At 46.2% G+C, this 12,644-nt stretch overlaps 1 long non-coding RNA gene across 1 annotated transcript; it reads right to left on the bottom strand.

Moving 5' to 3' along the window:
- Positions 1 to 2,165: 2,165 nt before the first annotated feature.
- LOC121001878 lies at positions 2,166 to 10,675 on the bottom strand. Its single transcript, XR_005779164.1, has 3 exons — positions 10,665 to 10,675; positions 4,848 to 4,854; positions 2,166 to 2,365 (listed from the first exon to the last, which is right to left on the bottom strand). It is a non-coding gene; the product is annotated as an uncharacterized LOC121001878 (long non-coding RNA).
- Positions 10,676 to 12,644: the final 1,969 nt, after the last annotated feature.

Genomic DNA, 12,644 nt, shown 5'->3' with positions numbered 1-12,644 from the left:
TATTGATGACTTCGCCCATTTATACCTTTATATAATATAAAAAGCCTAACTAGGTTAACCTATTTAGCTATGTTAACTAACTAACTACCTCTGTTACCTCTACACTCCACTGAACTACACTACGTGCGACTTACTACTATACTACGGCGGCGACTACTAAAAACACCATACACTGTATTATGAACAATAAAGAATATTTATTACACAATACAATTATACAAGTCCAACAATACGCTATATCTATATACACTGCTCAAAAAAATAAAGGGAACACAAAAATAACACATCCTAGATCTGAGTTAATTAAATATTCTTCTGAAATACTTTGTTCTTTACATAGTTGAATGTGCTGACAACAAAATCACACAAAAAAAAAAAAAAATGGAAATCAAATTTTTCAACCCATGGAGGTCTGGATTTGGAGTCACACTCAAAATTAAAGTGGAAAAACACACTACAGGATGATCCAACTTTGATGTAATGTCCTTAAAACAAGTCAAAATGAGGCTCAGTAGTGTGTGTGGCCTCCACGTGCCTGTATGACCTCCCTACAACGCCTGTGCATGCTCCTGATGAGGTGGCGGATGGTCTCCTGAGAGATCTCCTCCCAGACCTGGACTAAAGCATCTGCCAACTCCTGGACAGTCTGTGGTGCAACGTGACGTTGGTGGATAGAGCGAGACATGATGTCCCAGATGTGCTCAATTGGATTCAGGTCTGGGGAACGGGCGGGCCAGTCCATAGCATCAATGCATTCGTCTTGCTGGAACTGCTGACACACTCCAGCCACATGAGGTCTAGCATTGTCTTGCATTAGGAGGAACCCAGGGCCAACCGCACCAGCATATGGTCTCACAAGGGGTCTGAGGATCTCATCTCGGTACCTAATGGTAGTCAGGCTACCTCTGGCGAGCACATGGAGGGCTGTGCGGCCCTCCAAAGAAATGCCACCCCACACTATTACTGACCCAATGCCAAACCGGTCATGCTGGAGGATGTTGCAGGCAGCAGAATGTTCTCCACGGCGTCTCCAGACTCTGTCACGTCTGTCACATGTGCTCAGTGTGAACCTGCTTTCATCTGTGAAGAGCACAGGGCGCCAGTGGCGAATTTTCCAATCTTGGTGTTCTCTGGCAAATTCCAAACGTCCTGCACGGTGTTGGGCTGTAAGCTCAACCCCCACCTGTGGACGTCGGGCCCTCATATCACCCTCATGGAGTCTGTTTATGACCGTTTGAGCAGACACATGCACATTTGAGGCCTGCTGGAGGTCATTTTGCAGGGCTCTGGCAGTGCTCCTCCTGTTCCTCCTTGCACAAAGGCAGAGGTAGCGGTCCTGCTGCTGGGTTGTTGCCCTCCTACGGCCTCCGCCACGTCTCCTGATGTACTGGCCTGTCTCCTGGTAGCGCCTCCATGCTCTGGACACTACGCTGACAGACACAGCAAACCTTCTTGCCACAGCTCGCATTGATGTGCCATCCTGGATAAGCTACACTACCTGAGCCACTTGTGTGGGTTGTAGACTCCGTCTCATGCTACCACTAGAGTGAAAGCACCGCCAGCATTCAAAAGTGACCAAAACATCAGCCAGGAAGCATAGGAACTGAGAAGTGGTCTGTGGTTACCACCTGCAGAACCACTCCTTTATTGGGGGTGTCTTGCTAATTGCCTATAATTTCCACCTGTTGTCTATCCCATTTGCACAACAGCATGTGAAATTGATTGTCACTTAGTGTTGCTTCCTAAGTGGACAGTTTGATTTCACAAAAGTGTGATTGGCTTGGAGTTACATTGTGTTGTTTAAGTGTTCCCTTTTTTTTTTTGAGCAGTGTATATTTATAGATCAATGGATATAAATATATATATACATATAGACGTACACACCGCAGTATAGAAACAGTACTACAATAAACACAATACAAACCTAACTACACTACACACAATTACCATTCCACCCACACACTTCTACATTGCAATAATACATTCATACACACAAATATCAGTAACCCACCCGCCTGACTAATCACTGTCCCTACGGGGTACAAGGGGTTAAACACAATGGTGGCTCTGCAGGGGTTAATACCTGCAGGCCAAGGAACACAGGGTTCTGGGAAAGGCAGGGCAAGGGGTCACTCAGTAAAGGGTTAACTCCTGGTATGGCAAGGGTTATTAGGGGTTAATGCTCTGCAGGGACAGGGGAGCAGAGCACTAAAAGGGTTGTTTGCAGAGCAGGGGAATGCTCTGCAGAGAACAGAGCACTGAAGAGGTTAATGCTCTGCAGAGACTTGCAGAGCAGGGGAACAGAGCATTGAAGGGGTTAATGTTCTTCAGAGACCTGCAGAGCAGATGCAGGGCAGCAGGCTGACTGTGGACTGGGGCAGCAGGGCAGGGGTTAAGGGCAGCAGCAATGCTGCTGGGATTACAGGGTCCACTGGGGGACTGCTGGGCACTGAAGGGGTTAATGGCAGGGGGCAGTGAGATCCCAGGGCAATGCAGGAAAGGATTAGGGGTTCAGGGCAGCAGGGGTTAAGGAGGAGGCAGGACAGGGAAAGCGATACTTAGTCTGTTCAACTTCTGCTCCGTCCTTCTGCTCTCCTCCTCTGGGCTGCTCTGGGCTCAACTACTCAGCCCTCTCCAACTCTCTTCTGAGCACTTGTTCCGGGTCAGGTATGTGCAGGGCTCAGTGCTGCCTGCGCTCTCTCTCCTCTCTGTGGGGGTGGTCGGTCATCTCTTCAGAGCGCAGCACATCGCTGCCTGCGCTGTCCTGTATGGAGGGGTCCCGTCCTGAGCACCGGATGCGCTCTCCTTCAGGGGGGGGGGGATCCCAATCTGCCCGAGCACAGTGCTGCTGGGGTATTTAAACCCTGCAGCGCTCGCGCCCGTTTTCCCGCCCTGCACCAGCCCGCGCTCCCAGGCAGGGGGATCCTTTGATCCTCCCGCCTGTGGAGATATCGCACATCTCTGGCGCTGTAATTACAGCGCTGGAGGTGAGCGGCACACAGGGGCATGGGAACTCTGTTCCCATGTCCCTGTTAGGCATACCATCTTCAGCGCTGCCGGAGATGGTGACAAAGGGCAGAGGATCTTTATTGATCATCTGTCTTTTGAAGAGGCCGAAACTGGACATAATTGTCCAGTTGTCAGTCTCTCCCCACCCACCAGGCAAATTCCAGAGGGGGGCATCCATGGGAGCTTCTGGGCACAGTTTAACTGTATATATATGGGGCACATCCATAAATATATATATACACTGCTCAAAAAAATAAAGGGAACACTTAAACAACACAATGTAACTCCAAGTCAATCACACTTCTGTGAAATCAAACTGTCCACTTAGGAAGCAACACTGAGTGACTATTCATTTCACATGCTGTTGTGAAAATGAGATAGACAACAGGTGGAAATTATAGGCAATTAGCAAGACACCCCCAATAAAGGAGTGGTTCTGCAGGTGGTGCCCACAGACCACTTCTCAGTTCCTATGCTTCCTGGCTGATGTTTTGGTCACTTTTGAATGCTGGCGGTGCTTTCATTCTAGTGGTAGCATGAGACGGAGTCTACAACCCACACAAGTGGCTCAGGTAGTGCAGCTTATCCAGGATGGCACATCAATGCGAGCTGTGGCAAGAAGGTTTGCTGTGTCTGTCAGCGTAGTGTCCAGAGCATGGAGGCGCTACCAGGAGACAGGCCAGTACATCAGGAGACGTGGAGGAGGCCGTAGGAGGGCAACAACCCAGCAGCAGGACCGCTACCTCCACCTTTGTGCAAGGAGGAACAGGAGGAGCACTGCCAGAGCCCTGCAAAATGACCTCCAGCAGGCCACAAATGTGAATGTGTCTGCTCAAACAGTCAGAAACAGACTCCATGAGGGTGATATGAGGGCCCGACGTCCACAGGTGGGGGTTGTGCTTACAGCCCAACACCGTGCAGGATGTTTGGCATTTGCCAGAGAACACCAAGATTGGCAAATTCTCCACTGGCGCCCTGTGCTCTTCACAGATGAAAGCAGGTTCACACTGAGCACATGTGACAGACGTGACAGAGTCTGGAGACGCCGTGGAGAACGTTCTGCTGCCTGCAACATCCTCCAGCATGACCGGTTTGGCATTGGGTCAGTAATGGTGTGGGGTGGCATTTCTTTGGAGGGCCGCACAGCCCTCCATGTGCTCGCCAGAGGTAGCCTGACTGCCATTAGGTACCGAGATGAGATCCTCAGACCCCTTGTGAGACCATATGCTGGTGCGGTTGGCCCTGGGTTCCTCCTAATGCAAGACAATTCTAGACCTCATGTGGCTGAAGTGTGTCAGCAGTTCCTGCAAGACGAAGGCATTGATGCTATGGACTGGCCCGCCCGTTCCCCAGACCTGAATCCAATTGAGCACATCTGGGACATCATGTCTCGCTCTATCCACCAAAGTCACGTTGCACCACAGACTGTCCAGGAGTTGGCAGATGCTTTAGTCCAGGTCTGGGAGGAGATCCCTCAGGAGATCGTCCGCCACCTCATCAGGAGCATGCACAGGCGTTGTAGGGAGGTCATACAGGCCACACACACTACTGAGCCTCATTTTGACTTGTTTTAAGGACATTACATCAAAGTTGGATCAGCCTGTAGTGTGTTTTTCCACTTTAATTTTGAGTGTGACTCCAAATCCAGACCTCCATGGGTTGAAAAATTTGATTTCCATTTTTATATTTTTGTGTGATTTTGTTGTCAGCACATTCAACTATGTAAAGAACAAAGTATTTCAGAAGAATATTTAATTAATTCAGATCTAGGATGTGTTATTTTTGTGTTCCCTTTATTTTTTCTGAGCAGTGTATATATACACATATATATATAAAACAGGGGGTCTGAATGGGCAGCAATAAGCCCACCCATACATATATTATATACATAGAGATGTATGCTGACAAGGGGCATACATACATCTCTATGTATACACCTACCACCTGGACTGGCCCATGCAAAAGGGCCAATATATATGCATATATGTAAGGGCATATATACATATATATTTAAATCCAACACTTCCCTCAAAAATCTGTTTATCTATTATATATCTATATATACACTGCTCAAAAAAATAAAGGGAACACTTAAACAACACAATGTAACTCCAAGTCAATGACACTTCTGTGAAATCAAACTGTCCACTTAGGAAGCAACACTGAGTGACAATCAATTTCACATGCTGTTGTGCAAATGGGATAGACAACAGGTGGAAATTATAGGCAATTAGCAAGACACCCCCAATAAAGGAGTGGTTCTGCAGGTGGTCACCACACACCACTTCTCAATTCCTATGCTTCCTGGCTGATGTTTTGGTCACTTTTGAATGCTGGCGGTGCTTTCACTCTAGTGGTAGCATGAGACGGAGTCTACAACCCACACAAGTGGCTCAGGTAGTGCAGCTTATCCAGGATGGCACATCAATGCGAGCTGTGGCAAGAAGGTTTGCTGTGTCTGTCAGCGTAGTGTCCAGAGCATGGAGGCGCTACCAGGAGACAGGCCAGTACATCAGGAGACGTGGAGGAGGCCATAGGAGGGCAACAACCCAGCAGCAGGACCGCTACCTCCACCTTTGTACAAAGAGGAATAGGAGGAGCACTGCCAGAGCCCTGCAAAATGACCTCCAGCAGGCCACAAATGTGCATGTGTCTGCTCAAATGGTCAGAAACAGACTCCATGAGGGTGATATGAGGGCCCGACGTCCACAGGTGGGGGTAGTGCTTACAGCCCAACACCGTGGAGGACGTTTGGCATTTGCCAGAGAACACCAAGATTGGCAAATTCGCCACTGACGCCCTGTGCTCTTCACAGATGAAAGCAGGTTCACACTGAGCACATGTGACAGACGTGACAGAGTCTGGAGACGCCGTGGAGAACGTTCTGCTGCCTACAACATCCTCCAGCATGACCGGTTTGGCATTGGGTCAGTAATGGTGTGGGGTGGCATTTCTTTGGAGGGCCGCACAGCCCTCCATGTGCTCGCCAGAGGTAGCCTGACTGCCATTAGGTACCGAGATGAGATCCTCAGACCCCTTGTGAGACCATATGCTGGTGCGGTTGGCCCTGGGTTCCTCCTAATGCAAGACAATGCTGGACCTCATGTGGCTGGAGTGTGTCAGCAGTTCCAGCAAGACGAAGGCATTGATGCTATGGACTGGCCCGCCCGTTCCCCAGACCTGAATCCAATTGAGCACATCTGGGACATCATGTCTCGCTCTATCCACCAACGTCACGTTGCACCACAGACTGTCCAGGAGTTGGCAGGTGCTTTAGTCCAGGTCTGGGAGGAGATCTCTCAGGAGACCGTCCGCCACCTCATCAGGAGCATGCACAGGCGTTGTAGGGAGGTCATACAGGCACGTGGTGGCCACACACGCTACTGAGCCTCATTTTGACTTGTTTTAAGGACATTACATCAAAGTTGGATCATCCTGTAGTGTGTTTTTCCACTTTAATTTTGAGTGTGACTCCAAATCCAGACCTCCATGGGTTGAAAAATTTGATTTCCATTTTTTTATTTTTGTGTGATTTTGTTGTCAGCACATTCAACTATGTAAAGAACAAAGTATTTCAGAAGAATATTTAATTAACTCAGATCTAGGATGTGTTATTTTTGTGTTCCCTTTATTTTTTTGAGCAGTGTATATATCTATCTATTTATCTAGACATCACATATCTATTTATCCATATATCTATCTATGTATACGCATATCTATTTATCAAGCTTCTAATATCTTTCTAACAACCTATCTTTCTATAACATGGCTATCTATCAAACATATATATATTTATCTTTCTATCTATCAAACATCTATTTATCTTTGTATCTAACTGTCTATCTTTCCATTATCTTTCTATCTATCTAACAATTTATCTATCTATTGCATATCTATTTAGCTATTATCTATCTATCTATCTATCTATCTATCTATCTATCACATATCTACTTATCTAGCCATCTATCTATTTATCCATATATCTATTCAAATCAAATCAAATAAGCTTCATTGGCAGGACTAAATAAATGTTATCATTGCCAAAGCAAGTGGGAAATAATTGGGTAGGGTTGGGGGGTGGGGACACGTCCAGGGTGGGGATAAAGGAGTCCATGGTATATCAGGCTCCTCTCATTCTACGGCAGGCAGTAATATATTGTGCTGCTGTGGCCGCTGTGTTCTCCTCTCCCCCCAGCAGTATGGAGAGTCTCTCTTCCTCCTCCATGGAGGTGATGTCTGGGCAGAGATTAGACAGTCTCCTGAAGTGAGTCTCCCTCACTGCTAAGTATTTGGGGCACCGCAGCAGGAAATGAGCCTCATCCTCCACGGCCTCCTGGTTGCACTGCTGGCACAGTCTGCTCTCCCTGGGCATGTACCTCTCTCGGTGATGCCCGGATTCAATGAGTAGGCTGTGGGTGCTCAGTCTGTACTGGCTAAGGATCTGTCAGTCTCTTGGATTGGGAAGTTTCTCCAGATATGGGGCCAGTTTGTACTCCCTCTGCAGGCTCTGGTATACTGTCAGCTTCTGGGATGTTCGTATGTTGTTCCTCAGAACGCTAATATACTCTTCTTTGCTCTTCTATTTATCTATGTATACATACACTCACCTAAAGAATTATTAGGAACACCATACTAATACGGTGTTGGACCCCCTTTTGCCTTCAGAACTGCCTTAATTCTACGTGGCATTGATTCAACAAGGTGCTGATAGCATTCTTTAGAAATGTTGGCCCATATTGAAAGGATAGCATCTTGCAGTTAATGGGATATTTGAGGGATGCACATCCAGGGCACGAAGCTCCCGTTCCACCACATCCCAAAGATGCTCTATTGGGTTGAGATCTGGTGACTGTGGGGGCCATTTTAGTACAGTGAACTCATTGTCATGTTCAAGAAACCAATTTGAAATGATTCGAGCTTTGTGACATGGTGCATTATCCTGCTGGAAGTAGCTATCAGAGGATGGATGCATGTTCTCATTCTGTTTACGCCAAATTCGGACTCTACCATTTGAATGTCTCAACAGAAATCGAGACTCATCAGACCAGGCAACATTTTTCCAGTCTTCAACAGTCCAATTTTGGTGAGCTCGTGCAAATGTAGCCTCTTTTTCCTATTTGTAGTGGAGATGAGTGGTACCCGGTGGGGTCTTCTGCTGTTGTAGCCCCTCCGCCTCAAGGTTGTGCATGTTGTGGCTTCACAAATGCTTTGCTGCATATCTCGGTTGTAACGAGTGGTTAATTCAGTCAACGTTGCTCTTCTATCAGCTTGAATCAGTCGGCCCATTCTCCTCTGACCTCTAGCATCCACAAGACATTTTTGCCCACAGGACTGCCGCATACTGGATGTTTTTCCCTTTTCACACCATTCTTTGTAAACCATAGAAATGGTTGTGCGTGAAAATCCCAGTAACTGAGCCGATTATGAAATACTCAGACCGGCCCGTCTGGCACCAACAACCATGCCACGCTCAAAATTGCTTAAATCACCTTTCTTTGCCATTCTGACATTCAGTTTGGAGTCCAGGAGATTGTCTTGACAAGGAGCACACTCCTAAATGCATTGAAGCAACTGCCATGTGATTGGTTGACTAGATAATTGCATTAATGAGAAATAGAACAGGTGTTCCTAATAATTCTTTAGGTGAGTGTATATCTATCAAGCTTCTAATATCTATCTAATGACTTATCTTTCCATCTAGCTATCTATCTTCTAATATCTATCTAGCTACCTATATTTCTATCTAGCTATCCATCTATAATATGGCTAACTATCAAACATCTACCTATATATCTGTCTATCTAAAACATATCTATTTATCTTTCCACGATCTATACATCTACATTTATCTATTTATCTAGCTATTTATCTATCTATCAATCCATCTATATATATATCTACCTATCTATCTATATATGTTTCTATCTAACTGTCTATCTTTCTACTTTCTTGCTAGATATCTATCTATCTAACAATCTATCTATCTATGAAGCTATCTATTTATCTATTATCTAGCAAGTTTCTTTGAAGTACCCAGCTTTCCCGAAGCTATTAAATCCCATCAAGCTAATAAAAGCCTATGAAGCTATTAATAAAAGTGTATGAATCACACAAACCTCTTAGAATCTTTAAAAGATCTATCTATCTTCCATCGTCTTTTTGCTGATGACACAAAGATTTGTAACAGGGTTGATGTTCGTGGAGGGATACACCAAATGGAAAAGGATTTAGGAAAACTAGAGGAATGGTCAAAAATCTGGCAACTAAAATTTTATGTTGATGTAATGACCGGCGTCACGCACAGGGAGGGAAAAGGGAAAGCCCTGCCCAAGGGAGAGGGAAAGGTGGTGACCCCTGACTCACCTTGCGGCTGGCACCTGACTGCCCTGACGTCCCTAGACGGGTTCCTCACCCGTGCGGCGATCACGTGCCTAAACCCTGGCTTTCCATAAAATGAGCCCTAGATAGTGAACGGGCTGGTGGGATCGCTAGTCCGCACCACTGACACTAAGAGGGAAACACCAGGGAGAGGACAGACAATACAGACAAACACATACACCCAGGTGGGCGACCACAGCAGACCAAAAAGGTCCAACAGGGATCCGGAGGGTAGCGTTCTGAACCAACAACCAGAGAACGCAGCAATACAGCTCCAGAGGGTCAGAATAGATGTCCAGGCAGGAAGGTCTATATCTGGCAACCAGAGAAGTGTGAGATGGGAATATAAGGAGGTTGGGAGTGCTGGACAAGGAACAGCTGAGGAGAAGGAGCTACGGATCCCTGAGTGAGCCAAAAGGGTTTGCAAAGCAAACCCAGAAAGCTACCATAAGGAAACAGCCCTATCTTACAAAGAGCGCACAGCCAACCGCTGTGACTTCCTGACCCCGGGTATAACGGAGTCAGGCGTGGTTCTTCTTGACACCCTCGTGACAGTACCCCCTTCTCTACGAGGGGCCTCTGGACACTCAGGACCAGGTCTCTCAGGATGAGAGGCATGAAAAACCCGAACTAGCCTGTCGGCGTTTACCTCAGACGCAGGAACCTACATTCTTTCCTCGGGACCGTAACCTCTCCAATGCACCAGATATTGAAGAGAGCGGCGGACCCGACGAGAATTAACAATTTTGGATATCTGAAATTCTAGATTACCATCCACAACAACAGGAGGGGGTGGCAGCGGTGACGGTTCTAGAGGTGGAACATATTTTTTGAGTAACGACTTATGAAAGACATTATGGATTTTAAAAGTCTGAGGTAACTCCAGGCGAAAAGCCACAGGGTTGATGATGGCTACAATTTTGTAAGGACCAATAAACCTAGGACCCAGTTTCCAAGAGGGAACCTTCAATGTAATATTCCTAGTAGACAACCACACATAGTCATTCACTCCTAGGTCCGGACCTGGCGACCGTCTCTTATCAGCCATGCATTTGTATTTACCTCCCATATTTTTCAAGTTAGCTTGCACCTTCTGCCATACCGATGAAAGAGATGACGAAAACCATTCGTCTTCGGGAACCCCAGAAGACCCCCCCTCTTTGAAAGTACAGAATTGGGGATGAAAACCATATGCACCAAGAAATGGTGACTTGCCAGTGGATTCCTGACGACGATTATTTATGGCAAACTCAGCTAACGGTAAATATGATGACCACAACTCTTGGTTTTCAGACACAAAACATCTTAGATATGTCTCCAGGTTTTGGTTGGTAAACTCAGTCTGTCCATTCGACTGAGGATGGAAAGCTGAGGAAAAGGACAAGTGTACCCCCAAACGGGAACAAAAAGCTTTCCAAAATTTAGAAATAAACTGGGTACCCCGATCCGAATCGGAGGGGACCCCGTGAAGCTTCACGATTTCACTGATGAATACCTGAGCAAGAGTCTTAGCATTAGGTAGTGCGGGTAACGCAATGAAGTGTACCATTTTGCTAAACCTGTCCACTACTACCAAAATAACTGTTTTACCCGCAGACAAAGGTAAGTCAGTGATAAAATCCATTGACAGATGTGTCCATGGTCTATTGGGAATGACGAGTGGTAATAGAGACCCTGCAGGACGTGTATGTGAAACTTTTGCGCGCGCACAGGTAGAACAAGAAGACACAAAATCCAATACATCCTGACGCAACCTTGGCCACCAAAAATGACGAGACAATAGCTCCAAGGTTGCCCAGCAAGTGCCGAATTATGATGTTCCTTTAATAATTCGAAACGCAGGTTCAACGGTACAAACAATTTCTCTGAGGGGCAAGAGACCGGGGCGTCCCCCTGGGCCTCTAACACCTTCCCCTCCAGAACAGAGTGTACCGCAGAAACAACCACTCCTCTTTGAAGAATGGGCACCGGATCGCTCACATTACCCCCTCCAGGGAAACAACGAGATAGTGCATCAGCCTTGGTATTCTTTGCCCCAGGACGATAGGTAATCACAAAGTTAAACCTGGTAAAAAATAGCGACCACCTAGCTTGTCTAGGGGTGAGACGCTTAGCTGATTCGAGGTACAGAAGATTTTTGTTGTCCGTAATCACAGTGACGGGGTGGACTGCCCCCTCTAAAAAGTAACGCCATTCTTCAAACGCTAGTTTAATAGCTAATAGTTCCTTATTGCCAATATCGTAGTTCTTTTCTGCTGCAGATAGTTTTTTAGAAAAGAAAGCACAAGGACGCCATTTGCCAGGAGACGGACCCTGAGACAGCACCGCCCCCACTCTCACCTCTGAAGTATCGACTTCAACAATAAAAGGCTGAGAGACATCAGGATGGACTAGAACAGGTGCTGAGGTAAACCTCTCTTTTAGAGAGGAAAAAGCAACTTTAGCGGCGTCAGACCATTTAGAAAAATCAGTCTCCTTCTTAGTCATGTCAGTAAGGGGTTTTACAATAAGTGAATAATTTTTAATGAATTTCCTATAGAAATTCGCGAAGCCCAAGAACCGTTGCAGTGCTTTGAGGTTCTCAGGAAGATCCCAATCTAAAATTGCCTGGACCTTCCTAGGATCCATACGGAAACCTGAAGCAGATAAAAAATAACCTAGGAATTGTATCTCCTGAACGGCGAAGACACATTTTTCAATTTTAGCATATAATTTATTCGTCCGTAGTACCTGCAGTACTTGTCTGACATGCACCTCATGTGTTCTCAGATCAGACGAATAAATTAAAATATCATCTAGGTATATTACCACAAACCTGCCGATTAGATGACTAAAAATGTAATTAACGAAATGTTGAAAGACAGCAGGAGCATTGGTCAGACCGAAAGGCATAACTAGATTTTCATAATGCCCCTCAGGGGTATTAAAAGCTGTCTTCCACTCATCCCCCTCCTTAATATGAATTAGATTGTAGGCCCCCCTAAGATCAAGTTTGGAGAACCACCTAGCACCCGCAATCTAGTTAAACAGGTCAGGAATGAGAGGAAGAGGGTATGGGTCTCGGATAGTTATCCGATTTAATGCGCGAAAATCTAGGCAAGGACGCAGGCCCCCATCTTTCTTTTTAACGAAGAAAAACCCTGCAGCCACGGGTGAAGAAGAGGGTCTGATGTGTCCCTTAGCCAAGCTCTCGGAGATATAATCTTTCATGGCTTGTCTCTCTGGACATGAAAGATTAAATAACCTGGTCTTGGGTA

The sequence above is a fragment of the Bufo bufo genome, chromosome 5 (genome assembly GCF_905171765.1).
Source record: "Bufo bufo chromosome 5, aBufBuf1.1, whole genome shotgun sequence".
NCBI classification, from domain to species: Eukaryota; Metazoa; Chordata; class Amphibia; order Anura; family Bufonidae; genus Bufo; species Bufo bufo.
Note: the sequence above shows the minus strand (reverse complement) of the source record. Positions and strands in the feature narration are given on the sequence as shown.